This window comes from Leuresthes tenuis, unplaced genomic scaffold (assembly GCF_036924035.1).
Source record: "Leuresthes tenuis unplaced genomic scaffold, fLeuTen1.0.hap1 SCAF_17, whole genome shotgun sequence".
Classification (NCBI taxonomy): Eukaryota; Metazoa; Chordata; class Actinopteri; order Atheriniformes; family Atherinopsidae; genus Leuresthes; species Leuresthes tenuis.
In genome coordinates, this window is record NW_027325371.1 from 11,042,834 (window position 1) to 11,059,245 (window position 16,412).

The window sequence follows — 16,412 nt, forward strand, 5'->3', positions numbered from 1 at the left end:
CGAATGTTCCACTAATTGCCCTCAAGATAACCCTTTCTTTATTTGTTCCTTTACAAAGTACTTTTCTGGGTTAGAGCAAGCTCAATATTTACTGCTTTCAGTACAAGGAAGTCCTGCTACATGCGGACCTTGCTATATGTATTTTACACTGGTACTGCAGTATGATAAATGACAAATAAAGGTACTTAAATGCCAAAAAGCAGTTCTGCTGTGTATATATATGGTACTGATTCAGTTGCCAATATGCATATAACTGTGATGGTGCAGCAACTGAATAATATAGATTTTTTTTTTTGTAGAAATTTGGGGATTTTTGCAGTCGAAAACTATCAAGAACACATATAATTACAACCCGGTTGTTCTTAATATTGCATCTAATCCTAGTTAACCTGATGTAATGTAGGTATTTATGTTTGTGCTCTACGTTTGACGCTTTTACCACATTTTTGTTATACCCCAGCCTTGAAGTTGTGCTATTGTCTGCACAGAGAGTTTATTATTCCCAGGTGTTAGTCCTGCTGAGACTTCCTGTGTATGGCCTCAACACCTGGTGTCGGAGCAACAACCCTCCCCATGCCTGTTTGGCAGCTTCATTAGTGGAGCTCAAGTCTTAATTGCCATAAATTTATGGAGTGAAGGTGCTGGGGAGCAGCTGTTATGACTGGATAGGCTGAGTTCAAGACTCTTCACAGACTGCCAGACGGACTTTAAGCATATTTTTAAGCATGAGCGTTTACCGATAATCATTTTCTTTTTCTTTTTTTTTTTTTTTCATACCAGAGTTTTATGTGCCAAAACACAATTTATGCACTTTATCACTTTCCACTTTACAAGCGATTTGACAAGTGCTCCGAACACAACTATTCACGGTACCAAATGTCATGCACATCAAGGATCTTTAACTTCATGAAAACTTTAATAAAGTGCAGAAACGAGGTTGAAGATGAAATTACTGAAGATGATAATTATACGACTGATAGAAATAGCAAATATAGGGTAATTATATGATTGATAGAAATAGCAGAAATACTATAATTATGAATATGACAGCTGATGCGGTCTCCCTCCAGGAAACCACAGTCTTTATAAGTTTCCAAAAAGCCATAATCAGCAGCAAACCAGGCATGCGCTCACTGCTGAGGAAATTACCATGTTGTATAGAATTATAGTCATTTGGACATAGAGGCAGCTGGATAAGTTTGGGAATGTGGGCTAATTGCTAAGCCTGTGTCTTTTTATAGACCACAGGTTAATGGGCAGTGTGTTTTTATATCAGCAAAGCTAACACATGCACTTAGATAATTTGGTTAATTGAGCGGAAAGGTTGTGTTTTTCATTTCCTCTCGGACAGAAGGCAGCAGTCATTATTTGTTGGGAATGATTGGTCTGCTGTGACCGTGTCAATCTTTTGTTTTCTTTTTGTTCCATTTTTTTAAATTGGACACTTGGTTTATGCTCTGACAGCTTTGTTGCAACAGTCGCAACGTCGCAAAGAACATGCAACAGGCCTGTTCTCTTCTGCTTTTAGAGAGCTTGCAGCATCCAATTAGAATGCCTTCCCTATCGTTGTCTTTCTGGAGGAGTTTGACAACTTATCAGCTTCAGCACCTCCCAGATTCCACATTCATTTACACCTTACGTAAGTACACTCACACACGCTGTGTGTGTGTGAGTGTGTGTGCGTGCATTACTTGTGTATATATCAGCTCTCCCAGATACTCTGTTGCATGAAGAAATGATAGAGGAGGCCAGCTGACCTATGATGGTTAAAATGGTATCAAGAGCCCTGCTTTCTGGATTCTATCCTTTATTGTCTTCTGTTTTATGAAAGAAGTTCAGGCCTTTGAATTGTCAAGGTTTTTCTGTCAGATGAGATTTGCTGCTGTGCTGGTCATGGGTATGATAAGACTAAATTTAGCCTTGACGATTTTTTTTTTTGTTTTTCACATTTCATACTTGTTTTTAGTTATTTTCTGTGATAGTCCATCATCCCTCTGCTTCTTTAGGCTTTGAACAAGCATTTTCAATACCAGGCCGATGAAGATGCACCTCCCCTTCCTGTCACCACGACGGCCTCTGATGAACTTTAGCAACTCTCATGGCTGTGTTTATGAGCTGTCCACAGAGGCTGTCCTGCTGCTGCTACCGCTGCTCTGAGTAAATCTATGCTTGAAGGGTGACTTCATGCAGACAGCTCAGACGTCAGGGGTCTGGCTCGCCTCTCCTTTGGACGTTAGCCAGAATGATCTCATCCATGACAGTGCGTCCAGCTGCTCAGTCATCGCAGTGCTGTTCTTTCTTGACCCCTTCACCCTGGCCCAGGCTGGTGTGAGGATGGGGGTTAGTGTGACACCGTTCCCAGAAGCTCCACCAGGACTGACCACTGGCAGCCTGCCGGCCCCTCGGCGCCTGCGAAGCAGCACGGCCTCAAGCCTCTACTGTTCCCTACGGAGAGGCCCCGTTTGTCCTGGACACACGCCAGCACTGAGCGGTAGGGGGCATGGCCGGGTCAGCTCTCTGGGGTGGTCTTGCAGTCCATGCGTGTGAACGTTATGTGTGATGTGTTTGGAGCCATGATGATTAGGTTGTGTTTTGTTTTTGTGCAGTTCTGTTGTTTTTGCTTTAGTGTTAGGCTTTGTGGCTGTAAGATCTCTCCGTCTTTGTCAAGCCCCTAGTGTGTCCTGGGAATAGAGAGGAGGACAGCATATAAACGATCATGGTTCTAGCTCCCTTCAGCTATTGCTATGAAGATAAGTTCAGACAGGGTTCTGATCCTGACAGAAGGTTCTGTCAGCTAGGGGACACAGCTACTCAGGCCACATTACAATTCAGAGTGGAAGGGTGCCGCAGTGCTGGTTACATCAGCATGAGTTAAATCTGTAACTCTGTAGAGCATATAAAGTATCAACAGCCTGGAAAAAGGTACACTGCGGGGAAGTAAGTTCCAATTGGCTCTGTGCGGCACACTGTCACTCAGTCATCTTCTGAGCTAACAGATTCAATCTGGTCTTGATCAGTGGCAAAACACACAAGCGTGGGGGCAGCCAAAGGTCAGAACCTGAAAAAGAGTCAAATCTCTTTGCTCACCCTCCTCTCCTCTTTCAGATCTTGCACTCGTGTCGATTCCGCCTCCTTTAACGCTTCACCCACTCCCGCCTGAGCTGGCCAATTGGAATTTATTACCAAACCAAGTTGATGTTAATTGAAAGTAGATGTTTTCCACATTCCCTCTCAGATTATTGACTGGTCTCTTGAGTCAGCCAATGGGGCTGCATGCACAGCAAGAAGATGGGTGCTTCAGGTTAGTAGTTTTGAGCAGGAATTTGGAGCAGATAGAGAGGTGTTCTTCAGGGCTATGGCATTCGATTGGAAAGGTTGTGGTCAAAAGCCATCGGAAGCAATCGCACATGAAGATATTTTGGTCAAATAGTTAATATCTGGAACCTGATCAAATCTGCCTTCAAAAGAGGAGGAGGATGCTGGAATGAAACTCATTGTTTGAGTCTCATCAAACCATTCAAGCAAAGGTTTTCGTAGTCAGGTTGAGTTGATCCAGGTTTTTTTAACATTGTCTTTGACTGTATTTACTTTTTTTAATCACAAGGCATTGGCTTAACTAGGCATATGAGTTCCATTTCTCTTTTCTCAGGTGATGAATATGCACCTCGTTATGTCAATGTTCATATTATTTGACGAAAAAATTCCTTAATGGCATTAGCACTTATTCAGTTGAATTCATTTAAAGATGATCATGTGAAGTCTAAGTGGGAAAGGCCATGTAGTACTAAAATAGTGATGATTTGTTATTAGTTTAATGCAATCAGATAATATCAATTCACAGGAAACGCATCACTTATAAGTTTCATGTGATATGAGTCATTTTCCATCCTTACATCCTCCATATCTGAGCACACATCTGCTGGACTCAGCCATGTGGTCTCAAATGACTGTTTTCTGTGTGTGCAGCAACACAACGTTTGCACTAGTTTTTCTTGGCAAAATTGAAGGATACCATTTACCCGAGTCAACGGGATCATAGGCAGCCACTTGTTTGCTCTTCAAGCATGTGATGAGTGAATGTATTTAGTGGCAGCACAAGCAGAGTTGGCTTCTCTGCGGCATTACACAAACCATGGCCGGTCTTGAACTTTTGACATGTAACCTGACCAACACTCCACAGCTGCGGGGTTCAGAGTTAATCACAGGACTCTCACATCAGATGATATTATGGTTGATAAAGTCTTTTCCTTTAATCGTGTTACAGCTTCTTCACAGTTACAGTCTGCTGTCATGTGATGCAAGAGGCAGCCACTATGTGTCTGTGGGGCTGTAAGTTTTCAATTTAGTCTTTGTTTCATTGACAGCCACATCCTGTGATCATTGTGTGAGTACGACGTTATAGTGATTTGTTTTTATGGCTTTGCAGCAGAGGTCAAGCCAACAAGTCTTTCAGAATCAGTGAAATATTTTTGGGAAGAACAGGGGCTATAAGAATTATTATTCATCTTTGTGGAGCAGAAGACAGATCCAGGCCACTAGCTTTGTGGTTTTTCGCATCTGCTGCACTATACCATTAGAGGTAGCTACAAAATTAGATTTTTTAAGAAAAATGTTTTCATTACTTTCTCTCAGTTCAGTCATGTTTGTTTGTCTATGAAAAATGTTTTAACATTTGAAATGTGGTTGCAGCCGCTCTTTTTCATCTGGTTTTCCTCAGTGAGACATATCAGGGTTCTGTTGAAAAGCTGCCATTTAAAAAAAAAAAAAAAAAAAAAAAAAAAAAAGCCAGATCACCAATTTTTAACATTTAATTTTTTTTTTCCTGGTGTAGGAATCCCCATTTCTTTTGTTGGGGTCCAAATTACAGGGCTAAAAGAGGTGACTTTCAGCTGGTAGCGATACATTCTGCTTCTTTTGAAAAGTATCAGCTGTTCATGCCTCATTTCCTACCAGCCTCCAGTGAACACAATGACCAGAGTTGTTACACCACGCCAAACGTGTGTGGTTTATTAACATGATAAATATCACACCAGTTGAAGAGCGGACATTCACTCCCACTTGGGAGTAGAGCAGTTAACCATGTGTTTTGTATAAACCAACATTATGAGCTAAAATTTAAAACATACTGAACCACCCAAGACATTATTTTTAAATCAATCTCACCTTTGCTGTTGGGCTTATTTGAGTATGTTTGTGTTTATATCCCTGTGACAAGTGCTTTTATTTTTTTATAATCAGTGATGCACTGAAAACCAATTCAAGAGTCGAAGAGTGGTTTAGCAGAGAAAAGGGCTCTCTGAGTCAGTAATGCCATGTACTTCTTCCTCACATGGCAGGCCTGCTGGTGTGTTCTCAGGCCAACATCAGCCTAATAACAAGTTGCTGCTCCAATCAGAGGAATTCAGATCTACGTCTGGGCCAGCCGCCTTCCTCCCCATTCCTCTATTTTAAGAGCCAGACCAAGGGGGGTGGAATTACACTCCAATATACTTAATCATTTCCATCAGTGATGTGGGATCCAGAGTAGCACTGGAACACTCCTGCTGCTTCGGGGCTTTTTCCATGGGGCACATTTGCTATCCGCATTAATGTTTTCAAACAGTTTGTACAAAATGCTTTTAAACTGTCAGTGATGTGTGTCCTTTCTGCTTTGACCAAGTGAGAGCGGTGCTGCGTGTGCAGAATAATTGTAGTACTGAGGAAGGATGAATAGACAGCAAAAGAGAAGGACAGTTGATGTGGTTGCAGTGGTCTACCAGCAGTTGTCATCCTAAATGAGTGACTCAACTCTAGGAAATGGCTTTTGACTTAGCGTTTATTGCAAAGGAAGTGTGTGCATCGCTCCAGACTGATTAGCCCTCTATCAGCTTGCTCCATTATATTCACACATTGAACTGCCTCGTGTCGAAGGGCTGTTACTTGACCTCCTCACTGATGTCCTATTTTTCTGAGGTTCCTCACACAGATAAAAAGATTAAATGGCAGGATGTGGGATTCCCCCATGAAATAATCATCATCTTCCTGCTTGTCCTCTCATCTCTGTGGTAAAGGGAGGGCAAAGGAAGGAAAAAGGACGAGCAGTAGGACAGACAAGCTTGCGCACTGTTGGGAGGATCACAGACGTCTAGGCAGGAGGTCGACTGTGATGTGACTGCCTTCTGATACATATGGACACTGTCCTGTCCGGGTGGCAACACCGGAAATCCCCAGCTGTCTACTTGAATGACACGAAAGGCAGTGTGAGGACAGCTCTTTATATGTTCTCATCACCTCAGAGGAGGCTTGACGGGAATCTGATACAAAACAGAAAACAACTGGTCAAAAACTTTACGTCATAGATGCTGCCTCTGGCAAAACCGAGTTACAGGTTAAACAACAAATCTATGAAGTCACAGCTGTCATGCAGGTGCAGCCGGCCTATCATATGTTGTGGCTCTTAGCAATTTGTCAACTTAACTCTGTGTACCAAAGCACACGCTTACGCACTCTGTGTTGGCTTTCATGTAAAGGCAGGTCTCTGCCTGTAGGTAGATGCAGTTTTTGTTTTTTTTTCAGCTGTCAAAGCCCTGTTTTTCATGATGGTAACATTTGTTCTGGCCGGTATTTAATTTTTCTTTCCTCTTTTTACGCTCTGTTGTTTACCATCTTTAGTATCTTGTAGAAACTTGACATCCAAAAGCACCCACTGGCACCCTGGCAACAGTGAAAGTTCACTTGGTTCATGTGGTATGAATCAATATGGGGGCAGTGTGAAATGCACCATGCTAAACGAGCATTACTGGATGGGAAACAACACCAACTGATTTCTAAATTAAGAGAACGTGAAAAATTTTAAATAACATAGGTGATATGAGGTTGGATGTGAAAGAAATAGGGGAATTTATATCGCTAATACATGAGATTTTATGCAATCCATGCCATACACATTTTCATAAGAAACGCTTCTATAACATCTAGACCTCCTACAGGCAAAAAATTCACTTTATAGGATTAATTTCTTGCAGGGCTCATAAAGTATTATGTCAGGTGACACAAGTTGGCCACAAATTTAAAAAAAACAACAACACAGTATTGGAAAAATAAAGAGCTTCAAACTAGCTGCTCGAAAAAATAGGTTAATAGTTCAATTGTATATTTTCATATGACTTTTTACATTTTTATGGCGTGTCAGAGTCTATGTTGAGGCTGGAGGGGTAGTAGTGAATTAAATTCAGAAAACAAACCCAGAAAAAAGGACCAGCGCTTGTCTCCCATACATCACTGGTACTTTTCTATCGTTAATTTTGCCCTGTGTTTGCAATTCACTTTTTTTTTCATTGACTTTGTGTGGACACTGACACTACTTTTTTATGTTTAGAAAAATATCATGGCTTGGTTTAAAGTACGCTCCTCAGTAAAGTTTAACATATGTTTGCTCCAAGGTAATAAGTTTCAAGCCTAAGAGGAGGTGTGTGGAGTAGTTGTGGACAATTTGGGACTGTTTGGCAATTGCTGCTTTCAAAGTTAAATTACTCCAGGGGCTATAACTGTAACTGCCAGAGGGTGTGTAGCGTAACAATCAGACAAGAATACAAGTTTATCCTCAGGGCATCTTTAGTAGATCTATTTTCTAAACAAGACCGAGTTCCAGACTTCCATACATAGTTAACTCTTCTATGATGTGCCCATTTGCAACCAAACACCTCACAAATATCCATTTACTTTCCAAAAAAAAAAAAAGGCATTTGTTCTCTAAACTTTTACTTGTTCTAACTTGTATTGCCAAACTTGTTAAAAGATTTAAATGAATTGGACTGGATAGTTTTTGCATTTTTTTGTGGACAAACAAAGTGCAGTGAAAACATTCCCCTCCAAGGAGGTTGTGACTACGGTCTGCAACCTAAAACAAGATGACAGCACAGTAGGCTTTCACTTCCCTGAAATAGCTATAACACCTTAACACCACGTGTTGAATGTGCGAAAGGAAGTTCACAAGTGAGCTGAGAAGTAATAAATGACTGTAGAAAGTTAAAGGTAATGGGCCTTCAAGTGACACTCTTAGTAAAAAGTAATACATTGACTCGTCAACACATGGGCTAAAAGTAATGCAGTAACAGATAATATGTGCTTAAAATGGTTAGCTAAAGGTAGCTAAAACAGTTGTAAGTATTGGAAAAGCAGGAAAAATATTTAAAGCTACAATTGGCTGCTAAAAATTAAATTATTGGCCAGAGACAAAGTGGTTGAATAAAAGTTTTGACACAAATGAAATTAAACGAATTCGAAACATGTGTTATTGATGAGGAGGGCACATTAAATAATGCATTTCAAGAAAATCAAATACAAATATCCGCTTCTGTGCCGCTCCACTACAGTCACTGAACTTCACTGTTTGAGCTACTTGCTCTTGAACCTCAGGCTTTATAGTTAAGCACCACTTAATGCAGTGAGCCATCTGTAGACCATCATTCCATCACAACTATAGTGTTTAGATAATTCACAGCATCGGCTGAATAGGTGAGTTATCAACAAATCGTCATAGGCAAAGTCCTGGTTTTGTAGCTGCTGAAAACAGTAGCTGCCTTAAAGCTGCTCTGCTCTGCTGTTTATAATCTGTGATGGCCTTTGAGTCCCCCCCCCCATCAAATCCTGTAGTTATTAAACAATCCCACCACCTGTCTGTGCAAGAGGAATGTGTGTGCTGTCAGGGTCCAACAACCACAGCTACCTCTGCCAGTTTCTGCCTTCATTTTGGAGGAGACAGGAGAGGGAGAGGCAGCGAAAGGTTAACCGCTGGACTGCTGTGGTTTTAGGCCTAACTTACCGGACCGTGCAGCCTGATGCTGGTTCTCTCATTAGCTTCCCTCTTTTTCCTTCCAAAATCCTCCTTCCCCCCTCATTGTGCTGTGATGTGCCAGTGGGTTTTTGGAATACTGAAATAGCCCGCGTCTTGTTTTATTTGTCAGGCATTCAGTGAGAATTCCCCCTCCAACCCACAGCTGGCTCAGGAATGTCCTCTGATTCCCCTCACAGATCTCCTCTCATATCATCGCATCCCTATCCCCCACTCGCTCTTCATGGCTTCTTCTATGCTGCGTTGGCCCGTGTTCTCCTCCTCTCCCCACATTGCCCCATGTTTTATCTCTCTCTCGCATCATGTCCTTCTGTCTGTTCATCTTTTCAGGGATGGCCGTTAGTAGGCGACTAACGTGGGGAGAGCAGTTACTCAGTGCCAAAGCTCACAAACTGCTCACTGCTAACACAAAGAGTTGCTGTGGAGATATGGCCAAACTGGATTTGTTCACTTTGTCTCCCTCGCTCACTTTTATTATTTCTCTCTATCTCTTGCTCCTCTCCATGTTGCTGGGTCTCTTTTATTTATCTTGTTTTATGTCTCAGGTGACTGCTGTACCTCATAAAGATGTCTGTATTGGGTTCCAAAACTTTAAAGTATTTTATTTACCAGCCTATCTCTAATTTTTCCTGCTGAAATAATAGATGGGTATATCATAAAAAAATGTTTTTGAGTGATAAGTAGACATTGGATTGAATTAACATGGGAAACTTGACGGTTTGTCATGAAATAAAATTAATTCACATTGATATTTGTTTCTGGAATTTTTTTCCTCTTTTCTTTTTTCTTTTATGTGGTTTACAAAAGAAATTCCATGGCAGAAAGGAGGAAAAAATCCTCATTAGGTGGAAGGGGGTTTGAAAGAGACCAGAACTAGCAACTGGCCTCTCGGAACTTAATTTTCACGTCATTCATTTTTGCTGACCGTTCACTTTCTTATTCATGGGTTGCTTGGTCAGATTTAGGCCCTTATATTTTCCCTAGTTGAAGCACCATCAGCTTCTTAATTAGAGTTCCCAGTGAACACCAGTTGGGATTTTAACATTGATTTCTAACTAAATACAGGGTGAGATGTGGCCTGAACATATAAAACCTCTACACCTTGTGGTGGCTTTATACATAAATACAATCTTCTTAAAATTCAGTAGATCATATATAATGTAATTAATTAACTTGCTATGGAGAAACATCCATCAATCCAATTTATATTTCAACTTAATACAATTTGGGGTGCCAAGTCCATCACAGTGCCACACGGAGACAAACGAGACAAACAAACATGCACTCTCACATTCACTTCTGGCCGGGCCCAGTTTAGAATCACCAACTGACCTAATATGCATGGACGGTGGACGGTTTTGGATGGTGAGAGGAAGCCAGAGTATCGATGCATGAGAGAACCCATGCATGCACAGGGAAACCAGCTTTCCCCTACCTAACCCTAGATAGCTGGGCATATACAATGTATCTGTGGAGCCTTTTTAATAGCTGAATAGCTGCTTGCTCAAGACAAAAACAACCCAATATGGGCACAGCTGTAAAGTTGTCTCTCTGAAGGAAAAACATTTAGCTAAAAATATGTTATAATGCGCAACTACAGTCCAGTGATCATGTTGATATTCAATTACTGATTATAGCTGTGTTAAAGATAAGCATTTTTTAAAGACACCCACACATACTCTGGGATTTATGTATGGCAGCATGTTTAGCCCTGAGGTCCCCTTTAGAGAACTATTGTGTATATTCAAATAAATTCCCTTGATAAGCTAAAAGTTTGAGCATATGCTGCCTGCCAAGCTACCTGCAGACCCGCAGCAGCCAGCCTGAGGGAGATTGCTCATGAGGCTGATACTCAGCAAGCATAGCTGCTATAACCTAGAACTAAAACCTGTGACCTCGTCTGTTTCAAATGATTTACAGCATGGGACCTCCTTCGTTTTCCACTCTTCACATACGGAACAAAGGGAGCACTGTTCACGGCACAGAGACCGTAGTGGAAGCAGGTTTATTGATGGGGTTAGGTCGATGTTAAGGCGGTTTAGTGAATGTGATCTTTTCCCCTGAACACATCGACTGGGTGAGGTTAGTTGGTGGTGAATTCCAGACCTGTTTTTGATGTCGAGAGATTATGATTCACCCATCATGGCGTGTGGAGGAAGTTTGACTCCTCCTCAACACATGTTGCACTGCCATAAAAAGTTGCATCACGCTACAGTATCCTCCAGAGTGCACAACTACACCCACTGTTTCCAGTTCTTTCTCATTTCCACTCTGCTCAGCCTTCCTCTAAAACCTGAGTCATTTTTATATAGAGAGATTCCACAGAATGGTTAACAGGAATTCTTCCAAAGGTCATCACTTAATGCAATTATATATGGACTCCGTCAGTGGGCCATTGTTGACTCTACGTATTCTAATCCTCAATCAGTACGCCATGAAACTATTGTTCAGCTCTCTGTCTCCTAAACAAAACAGCAGCATAGACCATCATGAATAATACAGGATCTAATGCCTCATGAAATTTAAATTAGTTTCTCCAAAGCTTTGTAACACATCATCCTACATGCTTCATATGTGCTCTTTTGTGTGTAAGAGATAGAAGAAAAGAAGTTTGCAGCAGCACTGTGCTGGTAGAGGCACTTGTTGATGCTGCAGCTAAAGTGAACCAGATGTATTGGATGGGACATGCAGAATTTCTCTGCACTGAGGTCACTCTAGGGTTCTGCTTTGTGATGGTACATAATTTACACGCTCACAACTTTGAAGGCAAACAAGGAAGTGTTATGTGCAGGTGTGAAGAAGTTAGCATTCCCCTCATTGATTATTCCAAACGGGCAAGAATTGCTAAAGTTAAGAGAATATGGAAAGAAAATATATTGGAAGCCATAGTCCCTGTAGTCTTTTGGCAGAGTCACTGGCACATCTGAGGTGTACTTATAAAAAAGAGGTTTGGGCTCACTATCCTAAGGAATAATTCATGGTAAGAGTGAATATAGAAACCGAGAGCCAGAGCATTTTCTCCTCCAAACCTGCCACTCATGAACACCGCACAGGACCAGCAGCTAACTGAATCTGAAGGGACTATGAATAGATTATTCATAAATTACATGTTTGAGATTTCAAACAATGTTCACTTTTTACGGAAAATAGATAATTGTGACTCCCTTTAATAAGCAATTGCCCCCAAATGTATTTTCATCTTTTACACAAGTTTCCCTTTCCATATATTTTTATCATTTTGGAATATGTATCTTAAGGATAACTTTTAAGAGCCCTTCATAGTTAGGTGATGAGAACCACTGTTTCCTCACTTGTTGCAAATAGTCTATTCATATGTTCTCAGACAGTTTGTTGCAGTAAGAGCTTCACTCCTTCATGTCCTTCAAAAGTGAAAACAGATACCTGAAGACCAGAGGATCAGATCAAGATATCCAGCAGGGTCAGAGATGTTCTACCATATGTATGCATATCATAATGTAATGTAAACTTGAAGCCCTTATTGCAATGTCAAGTTAGCAAACATGTCTGTCCCTTAAGGAAGGAGCAGATACAAATACCAAGTAGTATTTGTAGATGTAATTACGTGTTCTGATGCTTAAACTGCACCAAATAAGTGATAATATGAAAGAAATAAAATAGATAAGACAAGCAAAAGTGTAAAACCTCTCAGTGGTCCCACTAGACGCCACAGTTTGGCGTAAAAGATGTTTGACAAACTGATTTTCTTGGTAAGTTCCTTCCATCACATATGGAATTCATATGATATCAGTGATGGGTTGATTCTGCATGCTGCTGTCACAAAACAGCACCCTCACTTGACACATCTTATACATATCAAATTCAGCACAGACAACATGCAGTTCCATGCGTACACACAGAAGTTGCAAAGCGGAGCCCTGCTGTCCGAGTGCATTGTCAGGGGGCCGCAGGCGTGCTTGGACGCATCAACGGAGGATCAGATTGCTTTTGTTGGGCCAGTCCCAGGTCTGCACTGCTCCTCGTGACATCAAAGGACCCTGTCAGTGTGTGTTAGCAAAGATGAGAGGAGGTACAAGCACAACTCAGCAGAGTGTGATCAGTAGGGGCCACGGTACACCCTCAGGACAACACAATGTTATGTTAGCAAGTAGGGAAGTCACACAGCACTGACAAAACACCCATATACAGGAGCTGAGCCAGCAAACAAAGGTGCACAGGACAAACAAAAAGTCGGACAGACAGGTGGCCATCAGGAGTGCAAAAACAGCTCAAAAGCTTTTGCAGTCCAAAAGACTACATGTCTACAGTGCATATGTCTGATTGGATATGTTGTAGTTCGCATGAGGGGTCACATGACCCACTAAACAGTGGATAAGATACAGAGCCAATGTTTTCTCCTGTACGTGCAAGTGGACTGAATGTATGTACAACATTCAGCAGTTTGATAAGCGCTACAATAGAACTGAGGTTAGGCAGGTTGGGAGAGGATAGTGGGGGTCAGGAGTCACCACACAGGAGGCAAAACATCCTCTCCAATACTCCCAAAAATCACATCCCCTAGTGTCGTTGCAGCCAGACCTGAACATCCTCTCCACCATACAAACACTGCAACTCTCTTCCCTGTACACCTCTGTACCTAATAATATGGCATAAAAATTAAATTTGGTTGTTAAAATGTTTGGATTGTTTCGTCTGAAAGAGCCTGTTATCTTTTTGGGATCATTACAAACTGCGTACAGTGTTGCGTAGAAGTCTTGAGGCACACCTTGTTTCTTTAGAAATTGCCAGGAAAACTGGAAATAGGTGCAGCAATTACTGAAACTTGTGCAAACACACTAAATGAAATACAGCATATAAGGCATAAATAGAGTTTATAAAATTCTAACAAGCTTGAAAGTCAGTACTTGGTATGACTGCCTTAATTCTTCAACAGAGCCTGAACTCTCTGAGGCAAGCTCTCTTGTAATGTCTGAAAGTAGTCTTCAGGAATAGCTTTCCGAGCATTTTGAAGGACATCCCAAAGGTCTTCTTGGAATGTTGGCTGACTTTTGTCAAGTTCTGTCAAGACGATCCCCCAGCTTTTGAATAATGTTGGGGTCTGGGCTTCAAATTTGGATTGATCACTTCATAAAACATATTGCCATTGATTTTCAGTTCAGTTCCTGAGGGATTTGGCATATCTCAGTCTTTTCTCATGGATCTCTTTCACTGATTCTCCTCTTGAATTGATCATTGACACCCCACTTCCACGAAAACCATTTCTGATGAGGCTTCAGTGAACAGTAGCTGGATCAACTGATGGACCACATCCATCTGTCAGGTCCTGTGTCAGGTCTTTGCTGGATTTTTTCTATATCTCAAGTACATAACTTTCAGACACTGTAAATCTGCTGTAGATCGTCATAATTGATCGACTTGTCTAGTTTCCACAATTTTTTTAAGAACACACTACAGTTATCGTTATCGAGCTGTGTAACGTTTTAAATGAATAGCTTTTGGGAATTACCTCAGTGGTATACAAATACTGTATTATGCTTGTCAAACTATAAAATCTTTGGAACTTTTATGTAACTGAAGAAAATGCAACAAACTACGTGTCTTTGCAACAGGCTGTTGGTAACCAAGTGCCTGAAGTCTTTTCTAATTCATCTGTGTTGAGTAGACAAACACTGGTTCATCCCTTGAGTTAGGTGCCTTCTTTATGCTTGAATGATTCCTAGGTCAGTGTTAAGTGGCTTAACAAACAAAAGTAGACTTTCCTCTGAAATGGTAAGGCACAAAGAATAGACATGAAAATAATTGACAGCCAGTCAATCTCTAAAAAATAATTGACAGACCTTCTGAAAATCCTTCTAACTTTTGCTTAAAAGATTAAGCAAAATATAAAGAAATGAGGTATGGTTCAAGACTGTTGCATTTCATTACATAACTCTACCAGGAAAATAGTTGCTTGCTAATCAATGCGTTCTGCTGTCGTGATGTAAAAGCAAATCAATCACTCACTGATTTTGTGTTTTAACCAGTGATCTTTATGAACTTCTTAAAAATACATAGTTACTAAGCTTAAAATTATATTTTCTAAGACGTCTGATAAGGTATGTTTTCTCCACATTCTGACATAGTAAACACCAACTTTGAATTTTTTTAATTTACACATTGTTTAGTTTTTTCATTATCATTCTTGACGTTATATTCAAGCCTGAATAATCAGACATTTTTTTGTATGAAAGACTGCAAGTGTCACTCATCAGGCTGCAGCTGCTGGGGTTTTGTTTGGGGTTACTGTTCTTAAGCACAGAGAAAGAGGTGTTTTATTGGCAGGTGTGACTCCTGACCCTTCCTCTGTGTCTGTCGTTCAACACATCTAGGTCTGATGTCTCAGCTCGGGCATGGAGAGACATGCCGTATCACCAAAGGCTTTGTCTACTCACCTGCCCGCCTGGATACAATATCCACTCTGCTGAACAGCAGCAGTGAGCACTTGTAACAGCTCTTTAATATCCAGCTCTTTTGTGCATTTTGAAGTCTTTTCTTTGACAAGTTAAAAACCATCAGAAATAAGATGATTCACTCTGAGGAGTGCATTATGTGACAGGAGTTATTCTATTTTCAATGCAGTGGATATGACTCAGTTCAGCAATGAACCACCCTTCTGGGAGTAATAAGGAGGAGACTGATTGTAAACTGCTTGTTGATGTTCAGCAGGAGTTTCTTCACTGCTGATGATGTCACAGCCCAAACATCCATTGGCAACTCACCAGCGAGTTTCCTTGATTTATGTTTTGGGCGGCAAGGTTAATCTTTACACAATGATAACATTCCTGGCAAAACTCCTGGAAGACACACGCATATAGACATATGGATACACACTTTTACTCAACCGGCAGATGTTGCAAGATGTTTCCTAAACGGATGAAAGACAGAGAAGCTCCTCACAGTCATGTATTAGACTCAACTAAGAGTTGGAAGCTGACCAACAAGAACCACCCAGGTCTCCACGTGATTTCCTTCACAAAGGCCTCTCTCCTTGCTGAAGACCCCTTGCTATGATTTATAATTGCAGGAAGTTTCAGGCTCGTGGGGAGGATGAGGGGACTGACATCCTTATCATCAAATATAAAACACCATGATAAGAGAAAGTGGTAGGAACAAATACAATAAATGAGCAAATCTCAAAAGAGAAATATAATCTCAGAAAATAGAGATGTACTCTTCTCAGCACATTTAGTTATGCATCGTTAGACTGGCCTGCTTTTGGCAATATTAGTGGAAACATTATCTCCTTTGGGGCTAACATTGGCAGCCGGGAATTATTAAACTTTTCCAGTCGAGTGGTCTTTCATCACAGGTCACTGATCCACCTGGTGGAAATATCAGGATGTTATTAAATCTGTCACTGCAACTCTGTTGAGCTTGTGGTCTGGAGCTATATGCAAACACATGAAAAGACAAACTGCAGCCTAATTAGGCTCTTGTTACAGTTGGAGGTGTGCAAGCCACCCACGTTTCTCCTCACTGTATCGGATTAATGCAACATCGCTGAAAGCCACAAGCCTCTCAAAATATTACTTGGAGTCAAAAGTGGGTGTGCCTTTCACCT